A 12,544-nucleotide genomic window follows, 5' to 3' on the forward strand; every position below is an offset into this window, starting at 1 on the left:
AATATTATCACAATCGCAGGAGCAGAGGTAATTTTTCATTGCATTTGTGAAGGCAAATTATACACATTTAGCATTAACAAAATATACAGTTTTGCATCGACCTCCATTTAGAATGCGGTAATATATATAAAGTATCAATGTTTCTAGTCAATAATTTTCAACAAAATATTTGGGATTCAGGGTGCTAGGATTGGTGCTATGGAAACCAAAATGTGTCATTTTGGTTTTTTTTCTTCAGACTTTCGACCATGTTATTAAGATTACCCGAAAACAGTTATTACTATTGAATGACATTCCATTTAACCCAAGGTCAAAGGTCATAGATGACCTTGACCTTTGACCTTTGACCTTGCGTATTTAAATTGAATTGTGTACGATAATATAATAGAAAGAAGCAAACAATACATGTGGAAAATGTTAAGGATGATTAAAGCCACCATTTTGTTTACAGATCAACAGTGAGAAATTAAGGTCTTGACAAAAGTGCTTAGCAACCACCCTTATTTTATACAATAGAACCTAGTTACCATATATGTTTGATTCTAGACTGTATGGATTATTACATAGACCAGGTTCAGGGGTGATTGTTATCACATTAATTGGCAACCATTCATTTATAGTGTAAAAGTTCCTAGCAACCATTTATTTGTATTGGAAAATTTCAATACAACCATTCTCTTATATAAGAAAAGTTCCTAGCAACATTATATTTTCGGTTTCATTGAGACAAAAATCAGAAAAAAAATTGATATCAAACATGCAGTTTTCTTTAAATTAGTAATCCGTTTGAAGAACACGCATTATTTTTACCGAATTGTTGAATTACACTGACTTGATTGTACACATGCATAATCCAGAATAGTTAATTATATGGAAAATTCAATTCAGAGGTTAAAAAATAAGGGTTTGATTACAAATCCAAATACAAAAATATGATTTGGTATGATTGCCAATGAGATAACTCTCCACAAGAGACCAAATGTTAAATTTAAGACAGGTCCTCTGAATCTACAAAAACAAGGCGGAACAAACAAAATTGATTAGAGAACGACCAATGTATTTCTTTGTTTATGGTTGGGCTTTTGAGCAAGAGGTTTTTTGTGGACAAAATAATCATTTTCACCCGTTATAAGACTTGACTACTTACTTCGTCGAAAAAATATTTTCCGTTGTGTACACACATATTTCATTCATCAAATTGTATGTGCATCTGAATGTACAGAAAATTAATTTTCAGCATGTCTTGGGCAATGATATTCAGCATCCCTTATCTCCATCACAAAAATATAGAATGGTCCTTCCCTAGATAATAGAACTACTCTGAATCCGCTCAATTGCTACTTTTGTATTCTGTGGATAATAAAAAAAAAACTCCTTAAAATAAATACATTGTGTGTTCTGCAAATTTTATTTTTTTTTTCATGTAGAATTTACCTTGGTGTTCACATTTTCTCCTTATCTGGTATAGTTTTTAAGCTAATTGTAAAATCTCAAAATTCTAAATTTAGCTAAAAAATCTTTTCGGGCAATAACTGCTGAAGAAAGTTGATTCACAATTTCAGCAATATCAACCCATTGGTAAATCTTATCTTTATGCTTATTTAAGTTGTATGTTGCCTCTCTTTACCTACAAAATGTATTATATTTTTCAAGAACGGCAAAAAAAATTATGACAATTTCAGTATTGTCAACGAATTTTAACTCTTTGTTGATCTCGTTGATCTGTGTTTCTGAAAGTATATCTCTATCTATTATAGTTCTTAAAATAAAACCCAAAACGCAGAAAGGGAGAAAAATCATTAAAAAGTGAAGTTTCAAAAACAATAGTATAGAACGAAATTCATACGATGCCACTGCAAAATGTAGTTTCTAAAACAATAGCATAACTCTTTTTAACAATGCCATTACAAAATGTAGTTTCTAAAACAATAGCATAACTCATTTTAACAATGCCATTACAAAATGTAGTTTCTAAAACAATAGCATAACTCTTTTTAACAATGCCATTACAAAATGTAGTTTCTAAAACAATAGCATAACTCATTTTAACAATGCCATTACAAAATGTAGTTTCTAAAACAATAGCATAACTCATTTTAACAATGCCATTACAAAATGTAGTTTCTAAAACAATAGCATAACTCATTTTAACAATGCCATTACAAAATGTAGTTTCTAAAACAATAGCATGACTCAGTCTATTCTATACCTTTTCAAAGTGAAGTTTTTTTTGTACAGTTTATCTATTGATTTATTTAATGACAATTTGTCGCACCTGGGACTTACATAGATAATACAGTCTCTTAGTCCCAGGTTGTCAATTCCTTCATTTGTTTTTAAATATCAAAGACTACTAGCTAATTTTATTCTTAATGTAACCATTAATTTATTAAAATGCTTATTGAATTTCGATACTATTCGAATAAAATTCTTTCATGTGTTCATCAAAAGAAACATTTTGTTTCATGTGTATAACAGGAGTGACTTATATTGTACAGTGTGCACATGATTACTTGTTTTAGTTAGAAATATAATCTTCATACTATAACGATAAAATATTAACGTAATTTGCACTAGACTGGACATGTTTATGTAATGTATTTTAAAAACAATTGTGATTGATATGTTTTATTTCAAATCACCTAAATACATAAACACTAAGGAGTAAGGGTGTCCTCCCGACTGTCCCACTTTTTTAAATTACAGGTAAAAAAGTAATAAAATTTTGTGGGACAATCGGGAAGATGTTTGTGGGACAATTGGGAAGTTTAAATGTGGGACAATTGGGAATTGTTTTGACAGAGATTAATTGTTATGAAATAGTACAACAGTTAATTACAGGTATTTATTTAATCAATGTAACTTATAGAATATAAAATAAACATAAACAAATAATAGTATTGACATATTTTATTTTGCACATAAAATGTGTAATTGAAGTATCATCAAACATAGAATATAATATCAAGTCATAAAATAGCACATATCAAGCATAAATGTATAATAAAGAGTTACAACAAAGCACATATAATAAACAGCTTGATACAAGAGGTTTCTGGGTGGGGTTTACAGAATAGAGAATAATAAGCCAATACTACAGGAATATGGGTAAACAAATTAAGAATAGAGAAAAATAGGCAAAAAAAGAGTTAAAATATTAGAGAATAATGTGGTGCTGAAATACAATGGCTAAAACTTAAAGAATAGAGAAATGAAGGCCTATCACCCCCCTTTTCCCCCTCCCATCCAGACCCTCATACAATAAAGCACACATAATAGACAGCTTAATATAATAAAGCACACATAATAGACAGTTTAATACAATGAAGCACACATAATAGACAGTAATACAATAAAGCACACATAATAGACAGCTTAATACAATAAAGCACACATAATAGACAGCTTAATACAATAAAGCACACATATCACATGAATTATAAAAAGTTACTATTAAGCACACAGAAGGTACAACAATAATAATACATTAGCACAACCAACATTAAAGCACACATAAAACATAACATAAACATCACAACACATCACATCAGTCCAAGTGTAACAGATAAGAGGGAATTCTAGCATACTGAAACACACTAACTTCACCATTCAGAAAACGTTCTTTCGGTTCATGTAGGCTTGCTCTTCCTTAATATAGTTGAGTAGAGTTTATATTTTTGGGTGTGGTACTTGGATCATCTTCTTCAAGCTGCTGTGCCATCCTGCGAGGTGGTTAGTCGTCCTTTGTATAGGTATTGGTTCCATAGCTGCATATTGTTTTCAACCATGTATGTTGTGACGTATTCAGTAAATGGAGTGGTACTTGCTGTTGAGTCCGAATTTTCCAGGTCTTCCTGACAAATGACAAATGTAAAACATTTCAAACGAGGAAACTAACGGCCTGATTCATGAACAAAATAATGAACGAAAAACAATATGATATACAGCTGACAGAGGAGTTTCCTGCTTTAATTTCACAAATCCCATTTGCCAGAGAAAATACAAATGGGTGAAAAAAAATAATGTACCTAATATATTCGATATAAAAAACAGCATCTGTTTTCAATTAGTTACTGTATTCTACACACCTTGAAATTTTGCATTTTCATATAAATTTTTTCTTTTTAAATAGAATTATACAAATATATAATACTGTTATTTTTTTTTCATTCTTACCATTTGCACTGTTTAAAGTTCAAATCATATCTCGTGTAAATAAAAGACAACCAATTATGAAATATTTTGTAAATTAAATTGTGTTCCCGGTTAAATGCCGTTAGATATTGACATCGACAGGACACGTGCTTCAAACACTTTAGAATTTCCGATGAAGGATTATTTGTGAAATAAATGTATGTGCACATATAAAGAAACACAATCTGTGATGATGAAAAAATACTATTACAAAAAAAGTAATACAATTATGTAGCATGTAATATAAAAAAAACTATAATACCGAGGCACAAGTTAATTCATAAAAATGTATACATATGGTCTAGAGCGCTAGACATAGTGCAGGCGGTGTTGTCTCGATATCCCAATAGCATGAGTTCGAATCCCGGCGAGGGAAGAACAAAAATTTGCTTCCGCAAATTTGCAGATTTAACATTGTTGTGCTGATATTTAGAGTAATTAAGAATATAATATGTGTTTTCAGCCGTGTATCACCTTCACTGGTGATCCGATGGATTTGTCGTAGAGTTGTCACTTGTTTAGACGTACATATATATATACATCACTGAAGAGACATTAATTGTCGAAATCCGGATATGGTGTACAAAAAATATTTGCACCTTTGTTTGCGGTATACCATCTTCGCCGCAAGTTTATTGTTTTCTGTTTGGTATTAAATTTATAGTTAAGATCCATTTATTACACCTTGTGATCCGTTTATTTGGCAATCGCCAATGGCAGTCAGCAGGATTTAAGAACATTTGTTGTTCGACCTGTTAGTCAAATGCGTTTTGTTAAAATATACTTTTTCACTTTTTTGGTCTTTTGGAAAATGTTGTTTGTGCTGTATTTAGACCCCTCTAACAAGAAATTTGTTTTGCATGCACACGTATAAAAATTGCGGTTTTTATCCAACGCAATCATAGGTTTGAACGTTGTTTTCAATTTAGACTTGTTTATATATATATATATTGAGGTAAATTATGTGGCCTTCCAATAACCGTTTTGATTCCTAACATCACTGAAGAGACATTAATTGTCGAAATCCGGATATGGTGTACAAAAAATATTTGCACCTTTGTTTGCGGTATACCATCTTCGCCGCAAGTTTATTGTTTTCTGTTTGGTATTAAATTTAAAGTTAAGATCCATTTATTACACCTTGTGATCCGTTTATTTGGCAATCGCCAATGGCAGTCAGCAGGATTTAAGAACATTTGTTGTTCGACCTGTTAGTCAAATGCGTTTTGTTAAAATATACTTTTTCACTTTTTTGGTCTTTTGGAAAATGTTGTTTGTGCTGTATTTAGACCCCTCTAACAAGAAATTTGTTTTGCATGCACACGTATAAAAATTGCGGTTTTTATCCAACGCAATCATAGGTTTGAACGTTGTTTTCAATTTAGACTTGTATATATATATATATATATATATATATATAACAATAAGCAAAGAATAAACAAATTCGACTATTAAAAGTAATTACAATATTTGAGATAAACGGTCAAATTTATCAATTCCGAATAAGTTTTTTATGGCCCCGACAACTTGGGTCATACAGTTATACCCTTGTCTGTCATTCCGTCATTCCGCAACGAACAGTTATACGAACTTTTTTCTAAACGCCTTCACATACTGAACTGATTTTTAGTATGCGAGTCTACTATTATGAGTTACAGATCAAGTTAACCATTGGTTCCGCTCCATCGATTTTGCTGAAATTACGGGATTTGGACTTTGAAAATTTTGTAAAATAACAGTTATACGGACTTTTTTTTCTAAACGCCTTCACATATTGACCTGTTTTTTAGTATGTGAATCTATTATGATGAGTTACAGATCGAATTTACGTTGGTTCCGCTGATTTTTACCGAAAGTACGGGCTTTTGACTTTGAAAACTTCATGAAAATAGCAGTTATATGGACTGTTTTCTAAACGCCTTCACATATTGAACTGATTTTTAGTATGTGAGTCTACTATGATGAGTTACAGATCAAGTTTACGTTTGGTTCTGCTCCATTGATTTTTGCTGAAATCACAGGCTTTAGACTTTGAAAAAGAGGGGCGAAAGATACCAAAGGGACATTCAAACTCATAAGTAGAAAATAAACTGACAACGCCATGGCTAAAAAAGAAAAAGACAAACAGACAAACAATAGTACACAAAACACAACTTAGAAAACTAAAGACTGAGCAACACAAACCCCACCAAAAACTGGGTGGTGATCTCAGATGCTCCGGAAGAGTAAGCAGATCCTGCTCCACATGTGGCACCCGTCGTGTTGCTTATGTTAGTACAAACCCGGAAATAAGTCTAATTCGGTAGGTCACATTCGGGAAAAGGGGACGGGATTGTAGTTACGACATTAGGAACATATCCGCTATCATCTGTGAAACAGATATTCCGTAACGGTCAACCAACTCGTGATGGCGTCCGTAAAATTAACGAATTGAAAATTAGTGAAAATAACAGTTATACGGACTTTTTTTTTAAACGCCTGCACATATTGAGCTAATTTTTTGTATATGAGTCTACTATGATCAATTACAAATCAAGTTTACGTTTGGTTCCGCTCCGCTGATTTTACTGAAATTACGGGTTTAGATTTCCGACCTTTCCAAATACTAAATTTTCCCGAAAACACTATAAAATTTCCAATATTTATTTGCGTTTTATCAAGATCTCGATTATATCCAATAATTATGTTTCGGACTTCAAAATTAAGCGTTATATCTATGCACAGAGATAGTAATCTTTTTATAACAATGCATGATAACTGCCTGAAAATGAGTATTTTTTCGATCTCAAGAAATGCTATTTTGAGCCAAGGGAACCCGTAACCATGGCAAGGGAGACAAAAAAAAAATTTTGTTCGTCAATATATTTCTTTTACAGAGAATTGCTATTAACCACCACTCTAAAGTAAGGAAGACTGGTGAGAACCTAATCAGTCGGGTTGCACAGAGGTAGCAATGAGAAGATGTGTCAGAAACCAACAAATAGATACACAAATGGAAATATGCCTGTAATAAATATTCAAAGAAAGACAGCTGCCCAGTCAACAAACACTAAAGAAAGATGTCAGTTACAAACCAAGATAACAATACATAAAAGGAACGTGCCGATAACAAATCCCGTAACATAAAAACGGAGACTGTCATGACGGTTACTGCCACTACAACAAGAGGTGGTCAATAAAAAATTATAAAAGAAAGCAACAAAAAAAAACCATGACAATTAACAATGGTTATTGATTATATGATTGATTATTGGTTGCTTTACGTCCAGTGTCAAATATTTCATGCATGTTCAGGACGATGGTTATTGAAAAAAAAGTATCTCACAAAAGCAACAGAGCATAGATGAATAATGCTTACATTGGGCAAGAATAGCCAGTCACAAATCAGAAAGAATGCAAGTATTCGGTGGTTATGAGGAAGCATTTTAATAATCAATGATTACACTCAAGAAGCATTTTATCAATCAAAATCATGCAGGCATAATAGTTGTCTAAAGCCAGGAAATTGCAAGTTTCGTTTTAAGAAGGAAACGATCCATATCATTTACTTATATAATAATAAAATTAAAATTACCATCAGGTTAATAATAATAAGCCAAAACAAGAATGTGTCCATAGTACACGGATGCCCCACTCGCACTATCATGTTCTATATTCAGTAGACCGTGAAATTGGGGTCAAAACTCTAATTTGGCATTAAAATTAGATATATCATATCATAGGGAACATGAATACTAAGTTTCAAGTTGATTGGACTTCAATTTTATCAAAAACTACCTTGACCAAAAACTTTAACCTGAAGCGGGACAGACGGACGGACGGACGAACGAACGGACGTACAGACCAGAAAACATAATGCCCCTACTACTATCGTAGGTGGGGTATAAAAATGAGAGTAAATCAGACCAGTGTTTAAATTACAAAGCATGGTTGTAGACAATGGTTACAGCCAGGGAATCACTCCGTTACCAGTGGTAATATGAAGGACGCGTATAAGTAAAACGATAGCTTTAAAGAAGGAAGAATGTCAATAATGAATAATCATGATGACCTGAATAAACTCCATCAGACCAAAAGCTATGGATATGTGAATTTATTAAAAAAAACTCAAAGGATCTCCACCGAACTAACTTAAGAGTTAATGTTAACTTTCTCCACAAGCATTATCAATGATAAATTGACAATAAAGAAATATGCATGCATTTAATTAAATGTTAACAACAAAGATTACAATTATTAGTTAGAATTTGTTTGGATGCTCGGTTTTATATGCTCTATAACCTCCTAGTAGACAATTCGTAAATCTGTTCCAAAGCCTTATTAGCTTTAAATAATAATTCGGTAACAAATGATTAAATCACAAGGAGCACGACTTTTCCAGGATAACAACCAAGAAATAGTGCCTGGCCTGGAATAGAAACTTACAACTAAGACAGTGGGACAGAAATTAATGAATGAATGCAAGAACATATCAAGAACTAATGATTACAAGACCATATATTCCACTGAATAATTAGATCAAGATCAAGATCAAGAACATGACAAAGAATACAACAGCTACAGCTAAGTGTGCCTCAAATCTTGACTACGGATTGGTTGAAAACTAAACTTTGCGATAAAAAACATGATTTCAGCTTTCCCTTTGTGAACTTTCTATTTTCACATTACATCACAGCTGCTGTGAATTTGATTTGGAGGCTTCTATAGTGCATTATAGTTAATACTAAACTGAAAATGGGCCAGAGATACAATTGGCCAGGTTGCATGCTCCTAATTTGTAAGGCCATACAAATAGTAATAACACTGGTATCTGACATGGCACTATTGTAACGCTGTAAGGCCATACAAATGGTAATAACACTGGTATCTGACATGGCATTATTGTAACGCTAGTAAGGAATGGTGACATCTTCAATGAAAATATAAACATTCTAGAATGTTTGAGGGCTTTAGGTGTTGTTTATACAAAATGTCGATCCTCCATCGAGAATGCTACTAACTAGACATCATTGAGATGGGAGCCATCTCTGTGGACCCCGCTGTAAATAATGTAGGTAAAAAATATGTATGGATAAGCTGATATGAAGCACTTTTTAAAGTTATACCCTCTAGTTTTGCTTAATATACATGTCAAGTATAAACTTTGAAATCATAACGGTTCTAAAGATATAGAGCAGACATGATCTGTACAATAGGATATGGGGTTGTCAACTGAAACCAAAGTTTTTGACCTTGAACTTTGACCTAGGAAGTTGTACATACATTATGACACACCCTCTGGTGATGGTTAATATACATGTCAAGTATAAACTTTGAAATCATAACGGTTCTAAAGATATAGAGCGGACACGATCTTTACCATAGGACATGGAGTTTTCAACTGAAACCAAAGTTTTTGACCTTGAACTTTGACCTAGGAAGTTGTACAAACATTATGACACACCCTCTGATGTTGGTTAATAAACATGTCAAGTATAAAGTATGAACTTATAACAGTTCTCTTGATATAGAGCAGACACAATTTGTTATGGACGGAGAGACGGACGGACGGACAGACAAACGGATGGATGGATGGACGGGCAGACAGACGGACAGACTGATCACTATAGGGCGATACGCCACTAGGCGGGACCCTAATTATTGACTGAGTTTCACCATCTGTAAAATCTGCAAAAAATCTTCAAAAGTGTGCATAAAACTATGTGCTCCTCCTCAATGAATATATAAATATCTTGTTTGAAAACTGAAGCGAGTTGATTAACAAGAGGCTGTCTCGAGTGACAGCAAACCGGATTTTCCTGCATAGGTCGAACCCTGAACAGTTGAGCAAGTATGGACACAACATTTAAGCTTAAAACAGCTCTGAATTTGGATTGTGATTGAATATTTAAAATAGATTATTATGTAATTAATAATGAAAATGATATTTGCAAATCTGAACCCAAAGCAGGATCATGTAAAAATTAAACATTAACACACACAACAAAAATAAAATACCACATAACAACTGTGACATCTACCTTCATAGCACACATGACTTAAAGAAAATAGTTATAAAGAAATTTTGACAACTAATGACTAAAATTAATTGAACAGAATCCATATACTTAATTTATCATTACTGGTTCATGGAACAAGTTTGAGTTATTTCCCTTTGAACAGAAATATGGTTTGACTAATAAAGCAAACATAGTTCTCTAAAATTAGATATGATGTTACACAAGGTATATCTATTTTCAAATTATAATCAAATATAATTAATAGTTCCAAATATTTTTCTTTCATTTGTCACAAACTAATACAGATCTGCAACTTATCTATCAATGTCAACAACTTTATCTTCACAATGTAATGTAATGAAATATATCCTTTAATAAAAATAGATTATTATCTAATTAAAGGAGTTCACTTCATCAAATTTTTTTTATATATATAGCATTCAGAAAATTAGTTTATACAGAACAACAAACAAACCTATCACAAAATTCCTCAAACAACTTACCAAAGAAAAGAAAAAAAATCCAAAATGTCATTTATCATTAATACAATGTTTTTAAAAAATCTTTTAAAAAATGAGTTATTTCCCTTTGTACAGAAATGGAATAATTCATCAAAATTTGAATTCTTGGGAAAGGGCTATAACTCAACAACGAGAAAAGCTACAATCGTGAAAATTGAACTTTACCTTCCTTTAGTCACAGGAAACAACTTATCTAAATTTGAAAAAATTTCGTCAAAGCGTTTTCATGTTAATGAACGGACACTGTTTGGCAGCTGCCAGCCCGTCCGCTCGCCCGCCTTACATCCACAAATCAATAACCAATTTTTCATTTGAAAATCCGGTTAAAAATGGGTATTCTCTTTTGAAATTGCAATGGAAATTTCCCATCAAATTTTATAAATCTGCACAAAAAATCCATATGTGGACATAAAATTTTAAAAAGAGTGCACACACTGAAATGTCTTGCCTTCTTTACTAACCACTGATATTATGTTGATAGTCCAAAATATAAAGCTTTACTACAACTATCAACCTTACAATCATTCAATACACTAAATATAGTTGACCTATTGCTTATAGTTTCTAAGAAACAGACTAAACCAAGAAAACTAAACATTGACCAATGAACCATGAAAATGAGGTCAAGGTCAGAGGAACCATGCCAGGCAGACATGTACACCTTTCAATCAACCTATGCATTAAATATAGTTGACCTATTGCTTATAGTATCTAAGAAACAAACTTAACCATGAAAACTTAACATTGACCAATGAACTAACAAAATGAGGTCAAGGTCAGATGATACCTGCCAGACAGACATATACAGCTTACAATCCTTCTATACAAAAAAATATAGTTGACCTATTGCTTATAGTTTAAGAAAAACAGACCAAAACACAAAAACTTAACACTGAGCAATGAACCGTAAAAATGAGGTCAAGGTCAAATAAAGCCTGCGAGACTGACATGTGCATCATAAAATATTTCCATACACCAAATATTGTTGACCTATTGCATATAGTATTAGAAAAAAAGATCAGAACTCAAAAACTTAACTTCGACCACTGAACCATGAAATAAGGTCAAGGTCAGATGACACCTGCCAGTTGGATATGTAAACCTTACAATCTTTCCATACACCAAATATAATAGACGTACAGTATAAGAAAAACAGACCAAAACACAAAAATACTTAACTATAACCACTGAACCATGAAAATGAGGTCAAGGTCAAATGACACCTGCCAGTTGGATATGTACACCTTACAATCCTTCCATACACCAAATGTACTAGACCTATTGCTTATAGTATCTGAGATATGGACTTGACCACGAAAACTTAACCTTGTTCACTGATCCATGAAATGAGGTCGAGGTCAAGTGAAAACTGTCTGACGGGCATGAGGACCTTGCAAGGTACGCACATACCAAATATAGTTATCCTATTACTCATAATAAGAGAGAAATTAACATTACAAAAAATCTTAACTTTTTTTTCAAGTAGTCACTGAACCATGAAAATGAGGTCAAGGACAATGGACATGTGACAGTCGAAAACTTTGTAACATAAGGCATCTATATGCAAAGTATGAAGCATCCAGGTCTTCCACCTTCTAAAATATAAAGCTTTTAAGAAGTTAGTTAAAACCACCGCCGCTGGATCACTATCCCTATGTCGAGCTTTCTGCAACAAAAGTCGCAGGCTCAACAAAAATGTTCCATGTATAAATAAACGTTCAGAGGGTTCTTGGTTTTTTAACCGTATGAGAAGATGATTAACACCGGACAATTACCGTACTATAAGCCAGATTTGCACTTAATGCAGCCCTGTCAACAATTAAAACTATA

Source organism: Mytilus californianus, unplaced genomic scaffold (genome assembly GCF_021869535.1).
Source record: "Mytilus californianus isolate M0D057914Y unplaced genomic scaffold, xbMytCali1.0.p SCAF_5, whole genome shotgun sequence".
Lineage (NCBI taxonomy): Eukaryota > Metazoa > Mollusca > Bivalvia > Mytilida > Mytilidae > Mytilus > Mytilus californianus.